We start from the raw sequence: 24,665 nt of genomic DNA, 5'->3' as shown, positions 1-24,665 counted from the left end.
ATGTTCATAACCACCCTCTACTATCCCACCCATTTCACAGATGCAAATCTGAGGTTGGGCCCTAAGATCACACAGGAGAAAGATGTGAAGCCAGCATCTCTGTCAGGTATTCTGGTCACAACATCTGAGCCCTTACCCCACTGCAACGGCCTCTGCCTGGTGGCCCAAGAGAGCCAGTTCACACCTTGGGGAGGACTAAGGTAAGCAGGTTACTAAATACAGAAAATCTAAAGTTCTAGGATTTATCTTTAGAAATTATGCAAAGTTTTCATTCTTTTCAGAAAGTTTGTTTTTATAAAAAAACAATGCTTTCCACCTAATAACGCTTAGGACAGTTTTTACCCAAAATACAAAAATAGCAAGTATTAGCGAGGATGTGCAGCAATCAGAATCCCTGTGCACATTGGTAGGAATGGGAAATGGGACCGATGCTACAGAAAACAGTATGGAGGTTCCTCAAAAAGTTAAACATAGAACTACCATAGGATCCACCAATTCTACTCCTAGGGATATACTCAAAAGAACTAAAAGTTGGGTCTTGAAGAGATATTTGTATGCAACATCAACATGTATGCAACATCATTACTCACAGTAGCCAAAAGGTGGAAGTAACCCAAAGACCATCTACAGATGAATGAATACATAAATGTGGTGTCTCCATACAACAGAATATTACTCAGCCTTAAAAAGGAAGAAGATTCTATACTATGCTACAACATGGATGGACCTTGAAGACATTTTACTAAGTGAAAAGGACCAGGCAGAAAAGGTCAAATACTTTATGATTCCAATCACGTTGATGTACTTAGAGTACACAAATTCACTGAGATAGAATGGGGCCTGGGGGGTAAAGAAGGAATGGGGAGTTAATGTTTATAGGGTAGAGAGTCTAAATCTGGGAAGGTTGAAAAGTTCTGGAGATGGATGGTAGTGCTCAGTGCACAACAACGTGAATATTGTTGCACTAAGTGCCAATGAACAGCTCTACACCTAAAAACAGTTAACATGCTGAGGGTTTTTTTTTTTTAAGATTTTATTTATTTATTCATGAGAGCCACAGAGAGAGAGGCAGAGGGAGAAGCGGGCTCCCAGCAGAAAGCCTGATGTAGACTCAATCCCAGGACCTGGGATTACACCCTGAACTGAAGGCAGACACTCAACCGCTGAGCCACCCGGGCAACCCCAGACCGAGTTTTATAATATATACATTATGCTACATTTTTTTAAAAAAATGCTCTGGCTTTAAAAAAATTTTTTTAAAAAGATAAAAAATGAAAAACCAGTGTCAAATTGACCCATTAAATGCGTTAAAATTGGGACACCTGGGTGGCTCAGCGGTTGAGCGTGTGCCTTCAGCTCAGGATGTGATCCCAGAGTTCCAGGATCGAGTCCCACATCGGGCTCCTGCATGGAGCCTGCTTCTCCTCCCTCTGCCTATGTCTCTGCCTCTCTCTGTGTCTCTCACGAATAAATAAATAAAATCTTTAAAAATAAATAAGTGAGTTAAAATTTTCCAAAATATATCTGATTCAGGAAAATTCGTGATTATCCTATACAGTTTCAAATATCCCTGCACACAAAGCTTCAGATAATATTATTCGTGCACCAATGTCTGATACAGAACAGGTGCTCCAGTGAGCTCCTAGCTATTATTCCACACAAGGGCCTCTGTGACCTGCCTCCTGCCACTGGTCACCTATGAGATTCAGCTCAGAAGTGATATTTCCTTGCTGGCTTCCTGATAGTGACAGATCTTGTGCTTAAACCAGGATGCTGTGGCAGACCGCATCTAACACACACCAGGATATAAAGTCGGGTTAGTGCATGACTGCCGAACCCTCAGCAGACACAAGCCCCTTGAAGATGGGCCTTAGTTATCCCTAGCCACAGCATGCACACAGAACAGTATTTGGCACCTAACAGCAGCTCAGTAAATACTTGATGGAACTTTCATGGTCCCTTTGTAAACATTAGGTCTAGATGCCTACAAAGTAAACGTATCCATCTATGAGACAGACTACCAAATTCTTCCCATGAATTACCTGTAATGTCAAAAAATAAAGAGGCTTCCAGCTTCTTTTCTTATAGATCTACCAAGAAAAAGAGAAATAAGTCTGAGAATTGGAGGGCCCATTGAATTAAAGCTAGGAATGGGAATTAGCCTAGCCCAATTCTTGCCTTCAGGAATCAGCCATGAAACGAAGGGAAAGCCCGACATCACTGGAGTCCTGCCCTCTCAATTCGCACATGGGACTGTCTACATATCACATCCAGAGACCCGCATTCCACATCGAATCCTTGATGTTCAAGGAAACTTGGAGGGGACATAGGGCTTCCATCCCTTTTCTTGATTTGACACCGGACTAATGAGACAGTTACCAAAACAGACTTTATGAAATGAAGGCTTCTTTGTGTGGAATTTAAAGAGAGATGGAAAAAGCTGAAGGGTTGCATTATCAGTATTTTTTCCTTTTCTGTTAAGTGATGATTACCAGACACCAATTTTTATCCTCCATGGAATGGTCCTTTGCACTTGGGGGACGTGGCACTTGGGAAAGTGGCAACTCCAGATATCTGTTCCTCAGAAACCTTGACATCATTAAAATCACAACATAATTCTTGGAGCTATTTATTGCTTCCCGAGTTAGGGTTTACCATTTCCTTATCAACTACTACCACATTGGACAAACATGTGCAATGCTTCAATTATAACATTTTTTAGCGCACAAAATAAGTGGTTGTTCATAACATTATTCTGGCCTCTCATGAGTGCTTTGCTACCTTTGCTGAAATTTTCTTATCCCCAAAAATAGGAAATGTAAAAAGAGAAGAACAAAAGGAAAAAAATTTAAAAACACCTGCCTAATGAGAGAGTTGTCACTGTCTTCTACCTACATCTTCTGAATAGGAATATTGGACCTATTATCTATTATTTTCTAAGATTCTTCCTCCTACTCACTTCAGGTATTAAATCTCAATTTTAATTTTCTTCTCTAATTTGCACACACATAAAAAAGTCACAGGAGTGTTCCAATACTAGACCTCAAAGAAAGGTAAAGTTAAAAAAAAGCAACTTAGGTCTTTGACCAAGGCCAGGACTGAGTTCCAGGGACTGTGCTGGCAGGATGCCCTGCCCAGCTCTGGTGCAGATGAGAAAGTGCTCAAGCAGACACTTGTCCCCAGGCTACTCTCAAGAATGTGCTGTTCTCTGGGGGACCAAATGCTCTTTATGGTCATGGGTAGAATATTTACAGCCACCTATTTAGTGTAGATGTATAGTTTTACAGTTAAAAGAGGGCTTGGGGTGGGGGGCTAGTCACAGGAAGATCAGACTCTTCTGCACAATGACATTATGGACATCCTTCTGAAATTAATCCTAGAAGAATTAAAAAACAAGCTTGCCACAACACAACAAAATGATATCCTTACCCGCTATCTTTTTAAAGCAAGAATAGGGCAGCCCCGGTAGCGCAGCGCTTTAGCGCCGCCTGCAGCCCGGGGAGTGATCCTGAAGACCCAGGATGGAGTCCCGCATCGGGCTTCCTGCATGGAGCCTGCTTCTCCCTCTGCCTGTGTCTCTGCCTCTCTTTCGCGCTCTCTGAATGAATAAATAAATAAATCTTAAAAAAATAAAATAAAATAAAAATAAAAGCAAGAATAAATTCGGATGTATGGAAGACACGAGTCACGTATTACAAAGTCACTTATCTTAACTGTATAAAAATAAAATACTGCTGCAACATCGATAAACCTCAACAGCTAAGTGAAACCTGAAAGGGATACAGAAAAGACAGATGTAAAGTCCAGGTACTGTTTGGTTCTAGTGACATAATAAGGTGGCTAGAGAGTAAATCTATAGATACAGAAAGCAGATTAGTGGTTGCTGGGGGCCAGGGGAGGAAGTGTGGCCTATAAATGGCCATGAGGTTTCTTTCGGGGATGGTAGAAACAGTCCAAATTAGAATGTTGTTCTGTTGTGATGGCTGTTCATAGCTCTATAAATCTATGAAAATTTACTGAATCATACAATTGAATGAGTTAACTAGAAATACCAATAAATCTGTTAAACATACAAAATAAAAAATATTGATCATAATTGCCTTATGATTGATCTAATAAACGTTCAAGACAACAAGTTACATAGTTGATGGTAAAGCATCCAGGTCAAGAATTTCAGTCAAAAGAGCCACAACAGATTTCCCAAATCCCCACCTCAGAGAAGTCAGTAACGTACCTCCTCATAATTCCATCCTCATCACCAACAACCTCAGGAAAGGTCTTCCTTCTTGATGGTTTTGCTGTCACTCTTTTCAAGGAACTTTAAAACAAACATCTTAATCTCTTAGTATTTGCCCCTTTGGACCTGGCTGTGATCCAAAAGGTAGAGGAGAGATTTCTCACCTAGATGCCAAACTCTCAGGGCTGGAGAGTTCTCCATGCACAACCCCCTGGGTTCAGATTCAGAATACAGTCGTAGTTACCTCAGTGTGAGGAAATGGCCACTGTGAGCTACTAACAGAGCACGAGGGCCATAACAGGTGCTGTGTGGTGAGTGTTGCCCTACAAACATGATCTCCATTGTTCATACTGTTTCAAGTACATGCTGATGTCCAGCCTGCTAAACAGATACATTAGTGCATGTATGCCTGCTGCTGGCCCTTCCTTAATAGCTTCACAGGCAAACTGTTTATACCCTGCAAAACTGTCACATAAACTGAGCACCAGATGCCCTAGGTCCCACCATCAGCCCCTATTGAAAATTCCTCCTTTCTCTCAGCCTGACTGTAGCCCACCAGCAGCTTCCTCCACCTCTAGCTACACTTTTTGCTACTCTTGGTTTTGTTTTATACCTTTAATTAATTAATTAAAATAATACATAAGTTCACAGCTCTACCAAGTCTTTCTCATTCAAAGCATCTTTCTCGCCTCATGGCCACCCTTCTCTTTTCTCCTCGTGTGCATTTTCCCCTAAGGGAACCACTTCCATGTGACCTTAAAAAGTCACCCAAATTAATTTTCTTGTTCCTGGTAGTCATATTTCTTCACAGATGGGATTTTTGACGATTAGAAATGATAAAAGACTTCTGCTCAGTGTTTCATTTTACAAACAAGGACCTAAGAGATCAAAGCTCAAAAGCTGTTTATAGGAGCTTTATTCATGATTGCCCAAACTTGGAAATAGCTACTAGGTCCTTCAGGAGATGAATGGATAAATAAATGGGCTGCCACCAGACAATGGGATATCACTACAGTCACTGACTTTTATCACTATGAAAAGGATTGAGCTATTAAAAGCCATGAAAAAGAAACTTTAAAAAGCAGCCAATCTGAAAAGGCTACATTCTACATGATTACAACTATATGGGATTCTGGAAAAAAGTAAATCTATAGAGACAGTAAAAAGATCAGTGGGTGGGCAGCCCCTGTGGCTCAGCAGTTTAGCGCTGCCTTTAGCCCAGGGAGTGATCCTGGAGACCCGGGATCAAGTCCCGCGTCAGGATCCCTGCATGGAGCCTGCTTCTCCCTCTGCCTGTATCTCTGCCTATGTCTCTGTCTCTCTCTCTGTGTGTTTCTCATGAATAAATAAATAAAATCTTTAAAAAAAAAAGATCAGTGGGTAACAGGGGCTAAGGGGAAGGATGTATGATTAGGCGGAACACAGAGAACGTTTAAGGCAGTGAAACTATGCTGTCTGATACTATAATGATGGATATACATTATTATACATTAGTCAAAGCCCATAGACCGCACAACAGCAAGGTGAGCCCTAATATAAACTAGGGACTTTAGTTAATAAAAACAGATTTAATAACATTGGCTCATTGTGTCATACTGATATAAGATGTTAATAATGGGAACCTGCGTGCAAAGGATGGGGTATTTGGAAACTCTACTTCCCAATCAATATCTCTACCACCTTAAAACATAAAGATCTAAAAAATAAAGTATATTAACTCAAAACATGAATAAAGAGCTGCTGACTGAATAGGACGTTCAGCCCAGTGACGCAGACCTACTACTTGAGAGCTTTGTACACAGCACAGAGGGTCCTTGCTCACCTAGATAAGTGCCCAGAAACCACCCCTTATGTTAATAATTATGCTAACCTGATTAAGGTAAAGGGAGAACCACTACCATTACAACATCAGGATTTGAAAATACCTCCAATCAAAATCCAGACTCTATGTGCCAGCTGACTTTAAAATCCACATGAAAGAACAGAACAAGGGCTTGGGATGGCCTGCAATACTCCCGGGGAAGGGACAGGGAGATGAGACACAGTCTGCCCATTTTAAAGCAAGCAAGATTAAAGTTTGATTATTACATGAAGTCATGCATTTTAACTGAAGGAATGAATATTGTTTGGCTTTTTTTTCCAACTTGAAATGAGATTTTTATGACCCAAAATGACAAGAAAAGTCATGGGTACTGCTTGAGTCTTTATTGAGTGAATGGGAAGAACTAACCACAGAGCTAATTTAAGGGGACAGCCGGGAGCCAAAAAATAAAGTTGCTTCATGGCCAGATCTCATAAGTCAGGCTTATCCAACTAGATAATTATATTAAAATATATTGCTTAGGAATATATTTATAGGTGGAAAACCAATAAGAAAAAGATAACAAGTGATAATTCCAAAATTCAGAATAAGGTTACCCTCCCTGGTAGGGGTCGGCAGAGTCTGAGGACAAGAAAGGAATATTTATAGATGTTGGTGGCATTTTAGGTTTCAGGTTGGGTAATGCATATGTGTTATTTGTTGATATCTGATTCACACAGGTTACAAATATTTTGTGTGTAACTTAAATATTTAATAAAACAGCTTTTAAAAAGACGGGTTAAAAGAATGGGTCAGAAAACACTAAAACAAATAATATAATATAATAGAGCTAAGTAAGTATGCCAATCATTTGGCATCAGATAGGCCTATGTTCGGGATCCCTGGGTGGCGCAGCAGTTTAGCGCCTGCCTTTGGCCCAGGGCGCGATCCTGGAGACCCAGGATCGAATCCCATGTTGGGCTCCCGGTGCATGGAGCCTGCTTCTCCCTCTGCCTATGTCTCTGCCTCTCTCTCTCTCTCTCTCTCTCTGTGTGACTATCATAAATAAATAAAAAATTTAAAAAAAATTTTAAAAAAAGATAGGCCTATGTTCAAACTCCTAACACACCACTCAGCAGCCATATAAGCCTTAACAAAACCCTTAACAAGTTACATTACTATTATGAGCTTCAGTTCCTGCATCTGAAAAAAGGAATAAGAGTATTCTTAAAGTTGTAGTTGGGTTAAATAGGATAATGCCTGTTGAGTTCAGTGGGAGTCTGAGAAAGGATAAGAACAGCTCTCATCTGTTGACCATTGACCATGTGCCAAGAGCCATGGGAAGTACCTTATAGGCACAATCACAATGAATGATATCAAGGTCATTTAGCAATAAGCCATGGAGATAAGATTTGAACCTGCAAGGAATCTGATTCCAGGACTAGAATTCTAATTCTACCAATAACTCTGATGAAAATTATGTATTATTATTAATGGTGCTGTTTATTATAAGTATTCACAGCCAAGGTTTTTTAAATTAGGTTAAAAATTATTTACACATGGCTAGGATGGGACTAGTTGACAAAAAGCAATTACTTCAAGAAGAACTCAAAGATGTAACCAGATAGCCGGATGTGACTGGACAGTGTCACAAAGCTAACAGAAATTCCAATATATTCCTAGTCTACACAAATGATAGATCTTTTGATATGAGCAGTTTTTTCATCCCTCCCCTAAGCCTATACACTGGCTGGTTAATTTGGAGTAATATATCCAATCCTAAGTACCACATCTAAAAGAAACAGACAAACTGCAAGTCAGTTTGGACCACTGTCTGCCACCCTTTTCCTTCCACAAACAGTAGACGGATTCTGGGAATCTGAGATTTTAAAAGATAACTATTAGGGAAGATATCACAATGATTTTCCTATGGAAGAGGGAATAGAGATTTATTTGTATGTGCACCCTTGGGTAGAATCTGTGTACAGAATGAGATTGCTTTCATTCTGGGACAGAGAATTCATGAATAATCAAGGACACAGAACATGCCATCTAGGGATGTTGGTTTCCACCGAAGGTGGGCTCAGTAGCTGGGGCCACAGACCACAGTGTGGGGGCTAGATTCATGACCTAAGATTTCCTCCACCTTTACAGTTTTCTGATCCTGCAATACATAAGACATATCCTAAAAATATAATCCTTACATAAATTGCAGTAAAATTCTGTAGGATTGGGCACCCATCTTGGATGCCTTCTGGTTATCACCTGGGAACCTGTCTTTGCAGGTTCTAACTCTTCTAACTTTGTTGAACTAGTTTCCATGTCCTAAAGATCACATGTGACAGAGGGTCATATAGTACCTGGGATTTGTAAAACAAGGACAAAGAGAAGAGACTATAAAACAAAACTCACCCATTTATCTGAATAAGCCTATGTCCAGTTTTAAGTTCCAAACAACAGTTATTTAGGAAACTGATGCAGACTGCTACAAGAATGAGAAAGAGTGGTACCTCTACAGTAATCCCAAATCAAACTTAATAACTCAGGGAGAGAATCCTGTGGGTTTTGTTACCTGAGTCTAAAAGATTTAGTGGCAAAGCATTTCAGAGACCTCTAAACTTTTTTTCGTTTCTGGAACATACAGCAAAGCAATTTGTATCTGAAATAGGCTTGCTGTTTTATTACAAAGTGACTTTCTATGACTCTATATGGGAGTTGAGGTGTAAGCAGAAAGACTGAGTATTTGAAATTTTACTACAGACAGTTTAGAAACAAAATGAAAAAAGAAGAGAGGAAAAATGGAAGGTTAGTTGTTGGAAGAGCAATGGCTCTTTAAAAAAAAAAAAAAGATTTTACTCATTTATTCATGAGAGACACAGAGAGAGAGGCAGAGACATAGGCAGAGAGAGAAAGAGGCTCCATGCAGGGAGCCCAATATGGGATTTGATCCTAGGACCCCGGGATCATGCCCTGAGCCAAAGGCTGACACTTAACCACTGAGCCACCCAGGGGCCCTGTAATGGCTCTGCTTTAAAGAAACCAAACATAAGGATGCCTGGGTTGTTCAGTCAGTTGGGCATCTGACTCTTGGTTTCAGCTCAGGTCATGATCTCAGGGTCCTGAGGCTTTTTTTTTTTTTTAATTTTATTTATTTATGATAGTCACACAGAGAGAGAGAGAGAGAGGCAGAGACACAGGCAGAGGGAGAAGCAGGCTCCATGCACCGGGAGCCCGACGTGGGACTCGATCCCGGGTCTCCAGGATCGCGCCCTGGGCCAAAGGCAGGTGCCAAACCGCTGCGCCACCCAGGGATCCCGGTCCTGAGGCTTGATCAGGCTCCACACTCCGCAGGAAGTCTGCTTGAGGTACTCTGTCCCTCGCCCGCTGCCCCTCCCCCTACTTGTGTTCACTCATTCTCTCAAATAAATAAACAAAATCTGAAAGGAGAGAAAGAAAGAAGAAAGAAAGAAAGAAAGAAAGAAAGAAAGAAAGAAAGAAAGAAAGAAAGGAAGGAAGGAAGGAAGGAAGGAAGGAAGGAAGGAAGGAAGGAAGGAAGGAAGGAAGGAAGGAAGGAAGAGAAGAAAGAAGAGAAAGAAAAGAAGAGAAAAGAAAAGAAAAGAAAAGAAAAGAAAAGAAAAGAAAAGAAGAAAAGAAAAAGAAAACAAAAACCAAATGTGTTATTGCAGGATTTGAGCCCAAGACAAAAATCTGCCTCCAGGAGACCACGTGCACATTGAGAGACATAGGGAACTCGATGGACAGTCTCACACATCATCGTAATTTGTGTGGTATTAATCGGCCTAATCCTTATACACATTTTTTAAAATTCCCCAGAAATGAAAACAACGTAAAGGATGGCAACTTTTCAGTTTCCCATCAGAGTAGGCCAAACAGGCCCACTCAAGATTCTTTCATTCTCTAGAACAGATTTTATTCTGACTTGCTGTCTACTCCTGATTAGGTAACTTACAGGTTAATTTGTAGATTATTTTTGTCCAGCAGTGATGTAAATAATTTCTGCCTTGCAGAGAACATACTACAAAGGTTACTGCCCTGTAGGACTTTAACTAGCTTTGTCTCTTAACAAATATTTCAGCTTTTCCTGACTATATAAATCTCTGCTCCTCTTAAAAACTGTTTGATATATTTAATCTATATTTAATCACCATTTTGCCATTTACTCTTTCCATCTTTATCGCTTCTTTCCATTTTGTCTGTCACAATTTTTGTCACTATTATCATACACTTAACTACTTTATCATATGAATGTTAGTTAATGTACCAGTTATGGGATTTCATAGAGTAGAATGCAAGATCTGTCTTCCTTAAAACAGGAGTCTTCTAAAGACAGAAATACTAACCAAAATTAAGACTTTTTACCATAAAGTTAAGATTTCCAAATAACCTAGTCCTACTTTTCCAATATATTTGATCACTACTCACCTATACCTAGCAGGTAGTTGCTCATTTCACACTCAACTCCTTTTTCTCAAATTGGTTCTCTTCTTCTGCTCAATCCAACATTCAAGTCTAATTTAGAAATCATGCCTATTACTGTCTCTTGAAATACACTACTGTCTACAAACCTGCCAATTTCTTCAGAAAGTAAATGTTTAATGAACATTAAGTACCAGACATTGCTGTTTTATTACAAAGTGACTTTCTATGACTCTATATGGGAGTTGAGGTGTAAGCAGAAAGACTGAGTATTTGAAATTTTAGTACAGACAGTTTAGAAACAAAATGAAAAAAGAAGAGAGGAAAAATGGAAGGTTAGTTGTTGGAAGAGCAACATGTATATTCATGTAGACTGTTCATGTATATGAACAAACAAGCAAAGAAGAAGCCAGAATTATTTCTAAAATGAACTGTAATCTTTATTTGACTTTCCAAAAATATAACCCAAAATGAATGAATGAATATCATTGGGGATGATGAATGAATGAATATCATTGGGGATGAATATCTCAAAAGCTTGTTCTCTATTTTTCTATCATCCAAGTGCTTTCTACCTTTTCTACCCATCTTCTTTTTTTATAGGTTATGAGTATAGATATTATATTACAATATATTACATAGACCTCCTTAGCTTCTATGGTTCTTACTCATGTTCTCTTTGCTCTAGTCATTCTCCAGATTCTGTATCAAATGCCCAGACACGTAAAAAGATCTGGAACAGTCTAATTACTCGTCTCTGCTCTTCATGCACAGTTCCAGTTACCTTCATTTCACATATGAGGACAGTGAGTCCTAGAGACTCATGGAGAGGTCCAAAGCCACAGGAGGCCTGAGGTGAACTCTGATGGAATAACAGAATCTGACCTCTTCTCTACCACACTCCACTACTTCTCAAAACTGATCTAATTCTAGAAATTTCCAACATGAACTTAACCATGCATGATCCCTTGGGGGAAGCAAAGTGATGCTTAGAAAGGGTAAGTCACTTGATCAAAGTCATAAGGCAAGTTTAAGCCCTGGGACGTAAACACAGGTCCTTCCAGCTGTAAACTGTCATCTCTGACCATTTATTCACACATATTTAAGCACCCTGCCCAAAAATCTCTTTCCACAGCATCCTTGCCTCTTTTTCATTTTATGTTGACTTGAACTTGACTTCTTATATCACATCTTGGTGCTGTTTCTTCAAGTACCTTGCAGGATCTTAAAGTGAATGGATAACATCTTCTATAATTTTGCATGGCCCCAGTGTAGGGACCAATCAACATTTATTAAATGAATGGATGACATGAAAAGGACAATAAAAAAATCTGTTCTACATAAATTGGAGGCTTTTTAATGTGCTGGTGAAAGGTACAGCTATTTTCACTTGATGTTATGTAATTTAAGACTTTATATTACAATAAACATTAGTTATCGATTATATAAATGTTATGAAACAATATAAATTCACGTAAAGGTTAAATATTGTAGTGTAACACTTCAGAGTAATGTTTGCTTGCAACAGGCTTCTTTATGTGAAGCTTTCAACCCTTTGGGAGTATGCCTTCCTTCTCACTGTCATTACAAGGGCTACGTTGAAAACACCAGAAGTACTGACTGTGACACTCCTTGCCACATGTGAGAAATATAGGAAACTCTTAGAAAAGTTACCCTGAGCCCCTGAAATGTTTTGAAAACTCTGCCTTAAGTACTGTCACTTCTGTTGAATTTCTTGGCACTAAACAAACTGAAACACAAAAGCACTAAAATTGTTTCTGTTTTCCCTACATGGTGGTCATCCAGACAATATGGAACATGCTTAGTTGTCACTATTTTCATAAATGAAAACCCCAAATTTACAAATTCTCATAGTACCCAAGAATATATTCCCAGTCCTCCGTGGAGCACTTGTCACTAATCCAAAACCTCACTTAAGTTGATACATTCAGACTTTTCCCCCTGGAACCTTTCTAGCCAACTAGTTAACAGGTGTTAATATGTACCTACATTAACCAGCGAAACTTCTCCCATGCTCTATTCACCCACCCATCCCTGGGAAAGTGAAACTGGGTATTATTAGAGTGAAACTGACAAATTAGTTACTTGGGAGACAGAGAAACCAAAACCCTAGACAACCCTCGTTATAGATAATCAGTTCTTGAACGATTCAGAGTTTGCTGTAATACTGTATTGTTCCAGACAAGTGTTGACAAGGATGTGAAGAAATCAGAACCCCTTACATGGCTGGTGGGATGGAAATGGTGCAGCTACTTTAGAAACCAGTTTGGCAGCTCCGCAAAATATTAGAGTTATCATATGACCCAGCGACTGAGTCCATGCCAAGGTGTATTACCAAGAGACTTGAAAACTTATGTCCACCCAAAAACTTGTCCGTGAATGTTTACAGCAACATTAGACCTAATAGTTAAAATCTGGAAGTAAACCAAGTGTCCACCAACTGATGCAGGGAGCAACCAAACAGGATATACCTACAGATTTGAATATTATTTGGCCATATAAAGGAAGTATGGATACATGCTACACATGGATGAGCCTTGAAAATATCCTAAGGGAAACAAGGCAGTCACAACACAGGCCATGTTACATGATTCCACTTATATGAAATGTCAAGAATAGGCCAATCCATGGAGACTAACAGACTAGTGACTAGCAAAGCTAGGAAGGGGAGAAATGGGGAAACTTTTACAAAGCTGTATTGTGGGCAGCCTGGGTGGCTCAGCGGTTTAGCACCGCCTTCAGCCCAGGGCCTGATCCTGGAGACCTGGGATCGAGTCCCACATCAGGCTCCCTGCATGGAGCCTGCTTCTCCCTCTGCCTGGGTCTCTGCCTCTCTCTCTCTCTCTCTGTCTCATGAATAAATAAATAAAATCGTTAAAAGAAAAAAATTGTAAAAATAAATAAATAAAAAGCTGTATTGTGGGGTACCTAGGTGGCTCAGTTGGTTAAGCATCTACCTTCAGCTCAGGTCATGATCCCAGGGTCCTGGGATCAAGCCCCACAACGGGCTTCCCTGCTCAGCAGGAAGAGTCTGCTTATCTCTCTCCCTCTGCCTCTGCTCATATGCTCTTTCTCTCTCACTCGCTCACTCTCTCTCTCTCTCAAATAAATAAAATCTTAATATAAAATAATTAATTAATTAAAAAAATAAAAGGCTGTATTGTCTGCTCATATTAATTGAGATATAATTCACCCTACAGGATGTATTGTTTTACCTTCTGTTCCAATAAACAAACATTTTGTAACTGTTCTTCAGATAAGAAGACCATGTGAGCTCCTTGTATAGGTACAAATGAAATCTCTGATTTATGCCCTGCAGGTGAAGCCAGGGCATAAGGGCTTACCTTTAAGCAGATAGTGTACAAGTGATTTAGCCACAGAATAAATGGTAGTGTTAGAAGAGGAAATCCTTGTCCTTCCAACCTAATAGAGTAGACCAAATCAGTTAGTGGGGAAATGTTGACTATGCAGTTGCTAGGACTATAGTTCTAACACTGTTACAAGTTAAGAAGTAAAATAATCACCCTTTGGGGTGCCTTGGGTGGCTCAGTCAGTTAAGCACCTGCCTTTGGTCAGATCATGACCTCTGGGTCCTGGGATTGAGCCCTGCAACAGGCTTCCTGCTCAACAAGGAGTCTGCTTCTTTCTCTCTCTCTCCCTCTGTCCCTCCTCACCACTTGCTCTCTCTCTCTCTCAAATGAATAAATAAAATCTTTTTAAAAAATAATTATCCTCTAAAAGGTCACTTGAGTAGATGTTGGATGAAGAGTCAGTAATCCATTTCCATGGTCCATGAATGACTTGAATGTCCATAGGAAGCAACAATAGCAAGTATCCAGAGCACCCGGTCCACCTCCACATCTACATTGGTCCAACAACATGTACCTCCTCTTGCAGACAGCCTGGGAACTCTCCTTTGCAGTCCCTGCCCTGCTCTTGCAGGCCAGAGAAAGAGAGGTCCCAACATGATCTTAGCTGCATGGACTTTTCTTTCTTTAAAAAACAAACAAACATATGTCTTGAATGATGCTAAATTCAGGGCACCTGTAAGCATGTTAAATCACAGATTCCTGGATTGGCACTCATCTGCCATCATTTGTGTCTCACACCCCCATCATGTATGGCTGCAGTGTCACCATCTTAGAATCCCTGTCCTGCAAGGGCCCTTGGAGTGTGTGGTAAAACCACTGGAGCTCATGTTAACTGGAAGGTGGCCAAGATTAATGAGGCATCATCAAGGACACTGCTGCTGAAATGTGGATGCAAGGACAGGAAGGTGGGCCTGGAGCCTGAACACTGTCTCCTCTACAAACTATTCTCCAATTTCTGCTTCTCATGCTTCTATAACCCTCAGTACTTCCTCCCTTCTAGTCTTGTCTAAACATATTACAATTCTCTGATTGCTTACCCTGCAGTGTCTGACCTGGAAACCCTCTGCAGGATGAGACTTCCTCGATCTTCTTTATCATCCATCACCCAGCATGACTCCCGTGCAGGTAAACAGTTATTAGGTCTTTTCTCCTACTGCTGCCTCCCTACACTCTTGCAACTGCTTCTGCTCTAACACTCGGGGAGCCTCTTCACCCGGATTCACCTGTCGCTCTCAGACCTAACCAAGGTCAAGTCCTCTTTTCAGCAGTCCCCCAGTGCCAACAAAACCTCCCTTCTCCGGGGTGCCCACCCTCACAGCCTTGAGAATCCTGAACCTCTCCGTCTCCCTAACCCCACCCATTCCCCAAATCTTTAGATTCATTCCCTCATGTCTACTTTCTCCGCGGGTTCCCAACCTCAAAGGCTTCTTACCTCTCACCAAGATCTGTTAGCAATTTTCCTCTGTTCTATTCTCCGGTCCATTCAGTGCCCAAATGCCAGATGGAGTTTCCCAAAGCTTATCCCCGGTTCCAGTCAACAGCCTGCTCAATAACTTTCAATGGCTCCCTGGATTAAAATTTTATCTCCTCAGTCCAGCCTTCAAGGCTGTCACTATTCATACCCACCCTCACTTTCAACTATTTTCAGAAACTTTAAGGAGCTCCTATGAGGTGCAAGGCACAGCGTGTGGCATTTTGAGAACAGTAGGAAGAATAAAAAATTGTTTCATCTCATGCTGTTCCCATACAGAGATGCTCCTGGCCTCAATCACCCAGGACTACCTGCTAGTCTCCACAAGCGCCTTTTGCTACCTTGCCTCTGTCTACACTCTTCTACCCAGATGGACGGCTGCCTTCTCCATATTAGCCTCTCAAAATCCTACAAGATCTTCAAGATTTGCCTCACAGGACACCTCCTCCTATGACCAACTCTTCCCTTTGCTTTGCCACCACTTTAACCCCAATCACATCCGGGAGAGAAGCTCAGACAAGTCTGTAGTATGTACACCATTGCGAGGGCACCCAGTCCTAGGACAGAAAGGTAGATGTGCTTTCATTCACACTGAAGTGTCCACCACATTAAACACTTACTAATGCTAGAACTTCGGGTCTTGACTCTAAAAATACAAATGTTTAACAAGACATGTGGAGTGAGAGGGGACAAGGTCAGAGGTAGGGCCACAGGAATGGCTAGAGTTAAGAAGAAAGGATGCTGGAAACCAGCATCCTGTAAAACACTGACAGTCAGTACAAGGAGGAGGAAGAGCTGGCAGAGACCCGCCGGACGGAAGTAGAATGAGGAGAGCGGGCAGCATGGGCACCAGGCAGAGCTTCCAGAAGGAGGCAGAGTCATTCACAGGGGTCGGTGCTGCAGAAAATCAAGAGGGAGCACGGTAAGGCCATGGATTTGAAAATTATGTGATCACTGTTTAACCAGGAAAATACTTTCATTACTTTAAGTACCTCAAATGCAAGGGTTTTCTAAATAAATTCACAGTGAAGAAGAAGAGGGGCAGGTATCTCCCATGCTCCTGCCAAGCTTCTGGAAGAGGAGGGTGGGGAGACCCAGGGCAAGGACTGTGCGTTAACAAAGCTGGCTGGGAGCCAGCGCGAGCCCGAGCTCCTCAGAAAAGCAGCCACCTGTCAGTTGGGATCTGTAACTACTTCACCCAAGTCTAGAAATGGCTCATGTACAACTGAGGAGGGATGACTTTGCAATGGAAGAAGAGGTCTGGATTTGCCTATTACTTTCTCCCTTTGGACAGTAAAGGAATTAATGGGCTCTGAAAGCCTAGAGGTGCATGACCAGTGACAGTACAGGTGCCACTGCTCTGAAAAGAGGAGCTTCCTGCTAAAGTGTCACACCACAGAACTTGGTGTTTGCTGAACAGTCTCCTAAAGGAAAGGGAGTCATAAAGGGTTCCTTGTTGATTCTGCTGCGTTTGCGTAAACCCACACCTACACATCTGACCCAGACTAAGGCGCTTTCAACTCAACAGCATGTTAAGTGTGACTTTGCAGAAATGAAATCACTTTCTTGATAAATTCACCAACTAGAATTTCCTGAGGATATACAAATAAAGCCAAATGCGCTATTTATCCTAGTTCTTGCTATTGCTTTCTTTTTCTCTCAATTTAATTGATTTTTTTTCCCTAATACTTCTGGTTCCCATGTCAAACAAGCTGCTTTGTGGAGGACCTCTCTCCAAAATGTGGATTTTCTAGGCAGAAAATTAATGTGCCTGCTACAGTACTATACTTTCCTTTTGCTTTCTGAAATTTAAGGCTGAGAAATTCTGGAAGGTGACTTCTCTCTAGGTGTTGGGCCTGGCACAGTGGCATGATTTAGAACTTGATGACAAGCTAACATCATTTCTGCTGGAATCTTATACCAGAGTGCATTGCTAAAGTTCTATTTATGTTCAGTTCTGGGACTTTGGGGTAGTCTATCATTGGTTTTGCTGAGTTTCTGTCTGAAGACTATTCTCAGCCCCTGCAACCATATGACATGAGGCTTGGCATATCCTTGTCATACCTTGAATTATTTCTATCCTTAATCACACTATTAATTTCTAAATGCTGGTGCGGCATCTAATTTTCCTGTGATTACTCCCCAACTTTCTAATTTTCTACTTTCATCTTCTAGTTAATTCTACATCATGTAAGCAGGTAGGCAAGGTAAGATGACTTCTCCATGCCCACAGGTAAGCTGTAAGATGAACATTTTCCCATGTGGAGATGGTGATAGTTAATTTTATGTGTCAACTTGGCTGGGCCATGGGTGCCCAATTTTTTGATCAAACAATAGTCTAGATGTTTCTGTGAGGTATTTTTTAGACAAAATTAACAGTTAAGTCAGTAGACTTTGAATAAAGCAGATTACCCTCTATAATGTGAGTGGGCCTCATCCAATCAGTAGATGTCCTTAAAAGACTGAGGTCTCTGCAAAGAAAGGAATCGGGCCTCAAGATTGCCTTCTGATTCAAGACTGCCACATCACGTCCTGCTGGAATTCCCAGCCTCCTGAGCTGCCCTACAGATTTTAGACCCACCAGCCCCAAAAAATATATGAACTAAATGCTTAAAACCAATCACTCATTCATTCATTTATTCATTCTCTCCCTCTCTCTCTCTCTCTCTACATACACACACACACACACACACACACACACACACATATATATACACATACATATATACAATTGGTTCTGTTGCCCTGGCAAGGCTTGATAAATCCAAGTTATTAGATACCTTCAGTAAAATTTATCATGCAATCTTTTAAATACCATACCTATTACATTATAACCAGTGATCTGCTTAAGGTTTCTGAAATGAGACCATATTAGAAGACCAGATATACAGAACTGCTGATAATCATGAAGCCAAAACTTACAGAAGGCTGCTAATGGATTTTAAATTAAAAGAGCAATTATTTCTAGAGGTAACAAGAAAGTCATAACTTAATTTGGCCCTTTCAAATCTCAGTTCCTAATTCTCTACATTGGTTTATTTCTTACTGAATGGATCTCCAGGTAGCTTCAGAGGAAATTATAGCCTTGAATCAGGAAAATCTAAATTACAGACCCCTAAAAGTCATGTTCATGGCAGAACGTTGCCTATAAATATAATCCCTGTGGAAAAAATATTTGATAAAGCATGAGAATTTTACTGAGTGTCTATCACTTGTGTTGAAAACTATTATTTAAAAAGCCTTTACTGTACAGTCTTTGTAACACAAACCAGCATCCACTCAGTGCCACAACACATGTCATGGTGAGGTACATTGGTCTCTTGCTATTAGGAAAGGCTTATATTAAGTTACATAAAGGGGGTAAGTGCCCACATTGGTAATAAATACAGTTATAGAGTAGGTCGCCATGTCCTCTGGAAAAACAAAACATAATGCTACATGAATGTACTTTTCAAAAGGCTGATTCCCAGTGCCGGCCCTGAAAGGTGTCAGCTTTTTCCTAAGGTAACAAAGAACTAACGTATCTCCTCAAATCCTTTAATAGTAAAGCACTGGTCACTTTCTATAGACTCTACCACTTGACTTTAAACTCAAACAATAACCAAACAATGGATTTTTCCTTCAACTCTGATCTTTATTAAGATAACTAAAGAACTATTTAATTTAAAAACAACAGACTGGACCCATTCTACCTTTCCCAGTCTTCGAAAGGCCACTAAACAGGTCACGCCACAGCGAGTATGATTTTATTTCAGGCCCAGTTGCTCCGTAGGAGAATTGAGACCATGAAATTATCAGAGCTTTGAACTTTGTCCTACACAGAATACAAAAACCCACCAGTGTGATCTCTAAGTTCGTGCTGTTGCCTGGCATTAAGTTAATATATAACAACAATTACACACCAGAGAGAAAAAACTCAACAAGTTAAATATACACTCTAGGAAAACCCAAACTGGCAACAACAAGAAAGTAATAATCTGTGCAATTTGGCTGGCCCTATTTGTATGCTTTTCCCCATACTTTCCCACATATGTGAAGACATTTGCTTGTGACGAAGTGGTTCCGACTGAGGACTGCCGGGCTTACCTCTGATCCACTCAACAGACACAGGTTCTGTTGAGCTGAGTGGTTTTAGTTTTAAGAGAAAAGCAGCCTGACCACTTGGGTTCAGGTAATTCTTCCCAGAGAATACTGTATGAATTTCAACATCCAAATGAGTTTAACACTGATTTCTCAAAATAAGTCATTCTCAGGAAGCACAGATACAAGATAGCTACTCAAAGCCACTCATTCAAACATGGCAGTCAACACATACCACAAATAAAAAATCCACAGAGCTCTAGCCACTCTCCATTTAGCACTCAATTCTGTTACTTTTCACAACAATCCTGTGAAAAAATTAGCTTTTCCAGGGGCATCTGGGTGGCTCAGTTGGTTAAGCACCCAACTCTTGATTTCAGCTGAGGTCATGATCTCAGCGTGGTGAGATGGAGCCGCATGTCAGGCTCTGCACTGGGTGTGGAGCCTGCTTAAGATTCTCTCTCTCTCCCTCTTCCTCTGTCCTTCCCCACTCCTTGCTCTCACCCACTCATTCTCTCTCTCTCTCAAAAAAAAAAAAAATAGCATTTCTGGGTAATTTTTTGTAAAAGGTTTTATTTAGTTATTCATGAGAGACACACACACACACACACACAGAGAGGCAGAGACACAGGCAAAGGGAAAAGCAGGCTCCATGCAGGGAGCCCGATGTGGGACTTGATCCTGGGACTCCAGGATCATGCCCCGGGCCAAAGGCAGGTGCCAAACCGCTGAGCCACCCCTGGACCCCATTTCTGGGTAATTTTTAGCAAGTTATCTTATCTCACTGAGCTTCAGTCTCATTTGTACACTGGGAGGGATAATGGCTACTCAGTGTGCTGTGTGTCCAAGGCAAACCAATACATGAAAAACCTGGGTAGCACCATTTCATAGGAAGCTTACATTATTTAAAAAAAAAAAAATCACACAGAGAAAAATCAGGATTAGAATGAACTCACCAAAATTTTAACCCCAGGGTAGAGAGAAATGCAGTCACTTCACTTCCTCTCTCAGCCCAGGTATGCTTCACAGGTAAAGCCACTGTTATTGGCCAGCGGAGAACATTATAAAATAATGGAAGCCTTGTCTTGGAACTTTTTGACAGCTTTCCACATAGAGAGAGTTTCAACTTTTGGACATTATGCTTTCTCATGCACTAAGTTTAAGGAGTGATGACAAGCTGGTCAAGTGTTTCTAATTCTACCATTAATCTTGGTTTGGTTTGATGGCAGTTTTCCACAGGGAAATAGTGAAGAATTAGGTCTATCCTGAAGGAAATTTGTATTCATTATATTGGACAAATTTATATTCAGTTTATGTGATTTTATACCTGAAACATTTAGCCCTCTGCTCAAACAACTTCCACATGCAAACAAAAAAAAAACTAGATGAAAACATTTAGACTCAGAGTACATAAGAGAATACTGGAAATAATAACTTGAAAAATGGCTTTACCTTTACAACTTTGAAGTCACACATGTATATAGCAATCTTCTCTACCTTTTCCAGTGAGTTATCGTAAATAAGGAATTTGTTTGAGTAGAGGTCTTTCTTCAGAAGCTTCACATACTCTGATACCAAATGTGGCAATAAAAATAATGGTGTGTGCTGCATGTTGCTAACCCTCTGTATATACCAATGCCGCCACAGGAAACAAAGTCATGATGGTCACTGCAGTTCCTCTGGGTTTCACTGTATTTGGTTTAATGGACTAGGCTCTGTTTAACAGGCCTGATTAATGAAGTAGAACAACAGGAGTTTTCTAATGCTGATCAAATCTGCACAGCTAACTGTTTAATCCTATTAGAAACACACCAGATAGGAAGGTTTAAAAAAAAAAAATTACCAGATACGAAGGTTTAAAAAAAATTAAAAGATACAGCAAAGGTAGGATTAAATACGTAACCATAAAGTCACAGCATCGTGGCCTTGCTAATCTCATCTTTAAACTCAGAGTAGCGGAAAGGACCTTCCCAACTCAGGCTCTCAGCCCATCTAGAAATAGCTTTGCATCTCACCCAGCCAGGGCTCCTTCCCAGTGTAGGATTCTTCCTACAGAAAAACAAAAGCCCCAAAGAGTTTTCCACAGGGAGGTTAATAATTTCAACAAAACTGTCCATTCAAACGTTTATCAGGGGCAGCCCCAGTGGCTTAGCAGTTTAGAGCCACCATCAGCCCGGGGTGTGATCCTGGAGACCCGGGATCAAGTCCCACATCAGGCTCCCTGCATGGAGCCTGCTTTTCCCTCTGCCTGTGTCTCTGCCTCTGTGTGTGTGTGTGTGTGTGTCTCTCATGAATAAATAAATAAAATCTTAAAAAAAAAACATTTATCAAATGCCAGATGCTATATGAGGTGCTGATGACAATAAATATGAAGAGCACAATTACTTAACATTCAGCACTTACCAAAAGCCAGGTCCTGTGCTAAATGTTTTTCATTGAGTATCTCTCTGAACACTCAAAGGTCCCTAAAAAGCAGATACTCATTGCTGCATGGCAAAGGAGGAAGTAAGACTAACATGGCTAGTGAGTGCCTGAACTTGAATCCAGGCTGTCTAGCTCTGGAGCCCATGCTTTTAGACACTTCCTCAAGCATTTGGGTCAAGGAAAAGTTACAGCAACAGCTTCTAGAGACATTCCAAAGAAATAACAGAAGAAAGAATATGCTTATGTCAAAGTATTAAGGAAAAATCTCAACTAATCAGCTATTAAACAAAATTTAAGACTTTTTAACCAAATCATCTATTATTTTAAATACATATTAGGACATGATTAATATCAGATAAGTGTTAAATACAAATATGAAGGCATGGTTCATATCATATTCATTCTTTAAAAGGAGCTTAAGCTAGAAGTTATAATAATTACATACTGAGTGCCTACTAGCACAAAGTATTAAATTAATAATTAATTTTATTCTAATCTTCACACCAATTTCTACATCATGTATGAGAAAACAGACTAACAGCAAACCTCAGAGGCTGGTATCTATCTCAAACAGCCAGAATCAGGACTCAGGAGTGCTGCCTCTCAAATTCTCTTTTAACTACAATTAGGTCTATGTTTGAAATAATGCACACGGTCATGTGAAAAAGCATATACAAATATATAATACATATACACCTTCATAAATGTTAAGAAATCTTGAAAAAGATTATTTTTCAGAGCCTTTAAGTCTAGGTAACTGGATAGAATGTTCCACTTTTACATGTTGCAAGATGCCAGGTACTTCAGGACAAAATGTGAAGCCGAGAACCCAGTCACTGCTCCCAGGAAGCTCACAATCAGTACAATAGACAAAAGGAGCAAGCATATAACACTGGAGACTGTAACGACATAGTACATAATTAAGTATGCTCATGGGCCTTAAGCATTAATGAAAGTCCAGGAATGAAACCAGCTTCACAGGGAAGAGTGATTAGAGACAGCATCACGGAGCAGTTTGGATCCAACTACACAGACCATGATAGATTAAAATAAAAAGAGTGACTAGAGAGAAGGAGAATGTGAAGGGGGCACCTTCTTTTAGGAATTAAAAAAAAAAAAAAAAAAAAACAGAAAAGGAGAGAACATTACCAAACTCATTCTATGAAGCCAGCATTACCCTCAACAAAAATCCTAAACAAAATACCAGCAGACCAAATCCTGCAACATCGAAAAATGATTATATACCATGGCCAAGTGGAATTCCTCCCAGAAATTCAAAGTTGGTTTAAAACTCAAGAATCAGTTAATATACTACACTATATCAATAAAGGACAAAAAAAATCACATGGTTATCTCAACAGAAAAAGCATTTGAAAAATTAAACTGGGGGTGACTGGGTGGCTCAGTCAGTTAAGCATCTAACTCTTGGTTTTTGCTCAGGTCATGATCTCAGAATAGTGAGAATGGACTCCACGCTGGATATGGTGCCTACTTAAGAGTCTCTCCCTCCCTCTGCCTCTGCCTCTCCCTCACACTCGCATGTAAGCATGCACACTCACTCTCTCAAATAAAACAAAAAAACAAAACAAAACTCAGTTGACTACTTTACATAAATTGGCAAGCAGATTCTAAAATTCATATTAAAATTAAGGGACACAGAATAACCAATACAATTTTGAAAAAGAACAAAGTTAGTGAGCTTACACTTTATAGTTTCAAAACTTACTATAAAGCTAATCAATGCAGTGTAGTGCTAGCATAAGAGCACACATATAGATCAATGGAAACAGAACAGAGTCCAGAAATAAACTTTCATATTCATGGTCAATTCATTTTCAGCAAGGGTACCAAGACCACTGAATGGGGAAAGAACTGTCTTTTCAATAAATGGTGCTGGGATAAAGGAACATTCACATCCCAAAAAAACACCACTGGAACCTTCTTTTATATATATACAAATTTAAGTAAAAATGAAGCATAGATCTAAATTTAAGAGCTAAAGCTATAAAATTTTAAGATGAGGATATAGGAGTAATCCTCACGGAGTTGGATCAGACAATAATTTTTAACTATGACACCTAAGCACAAACAAGAAAAAACAGGTAAATTGGATTTCATCAAAATGAAAACTTTGATGCAAAGGACACTACTAAATAAGTGAAAAGACAATCTATGGGAGAAAGTATTTGCAAATCATGCAAATCATGATAAGGGTTTAATATCCAGCATATATTTTTAGAACCCTTACAACTCAGCAAGAAGATAGCAAACAGGGGATCCCTGGGTGGCTCAGTGGTTTAGTGCCTGCCTTCAGCCCAGGGCATGATCCTGGAGACCGGGGATCAAGTCCCACGTTGGGCTCCCTGCCAGGAGCCTGCTTCTCCCCCTGCCTGTGTCTCTGCTTCTCTCTCTCTCTCATTAATAAATAAATAAAATCTTAAAAAAAAAAAAAGAAGATAGCAAACAACCCAATTAAAAAATGAGGAAATGGGTGGTTCAGTTGAAGTGACTGCCCCTGATTTCGGCTAAGTTCGTGATCTCATTGGTCCTGAGATCAAGGCCAGGGTTGGGCTCCACATTCAGCAGGGAGACTACTTGAAGATTCTCTCTCCCTCTGCCCCACTCCTACTCTCCCACACACGTAATCAGTCTCTCTCCCTCAAATAAATAAATCTTTTTTAAAAATGGGCAAAAAGCTTGAATAGATATTTCTCCAAAGTTACACAAATAACCGATATAAAAAGATGTTCAACATCATTATATATCAGAAAAATGAAAATGAAAATCAAGTGAGGAAGAGGATTCTGGGAATATGGCAGGATA

General features: G+C 40.2%; 1 protein-coding gene across 4 annotated transcripts in view; it reads right to left on the bottom strand.

The window, feature by feature from the left end:
- The window catches only part of SPATA13 (spermatogenesis associated 13), a 144,083-nt gene that overhangs the window by 97,660 nt on the left and 21,758 nt on the right, over positions 1-24,665 (bottom strand). The window contains exon 1 of one of the 4 annotated variants that reach the window (XM_049101059.1): positions 3,430-3,563. The exons of the other annotated variants lie outside the window; for them this stretch is intronic. The gene's annotated coding sequence lies outside the window, so the exon portion shown is untranslated. Of the gene's footprint in view, positions 1-3,429; positions 3,564-24,665 lie in introns of those variants that run through there. 4 annotated transcript variants of the gene reach the window in all.

Source organism: Canis lupus, chromosome 25 (genome assembly GCF_003254725.2).
Source record: "Canis lupus dingo isolate Sandy chromosome 25, ASM325472v2, whole genome shotgun sequence".
Lineage (NCBI taxonomy): Eukaryota > Metazoa > Chordata > Mammalia > Carnivora > Canidae > Canis > Canis lupus.
This window is presented reverse-complemented; position numbering and strand designations above follow the sequence as displayed.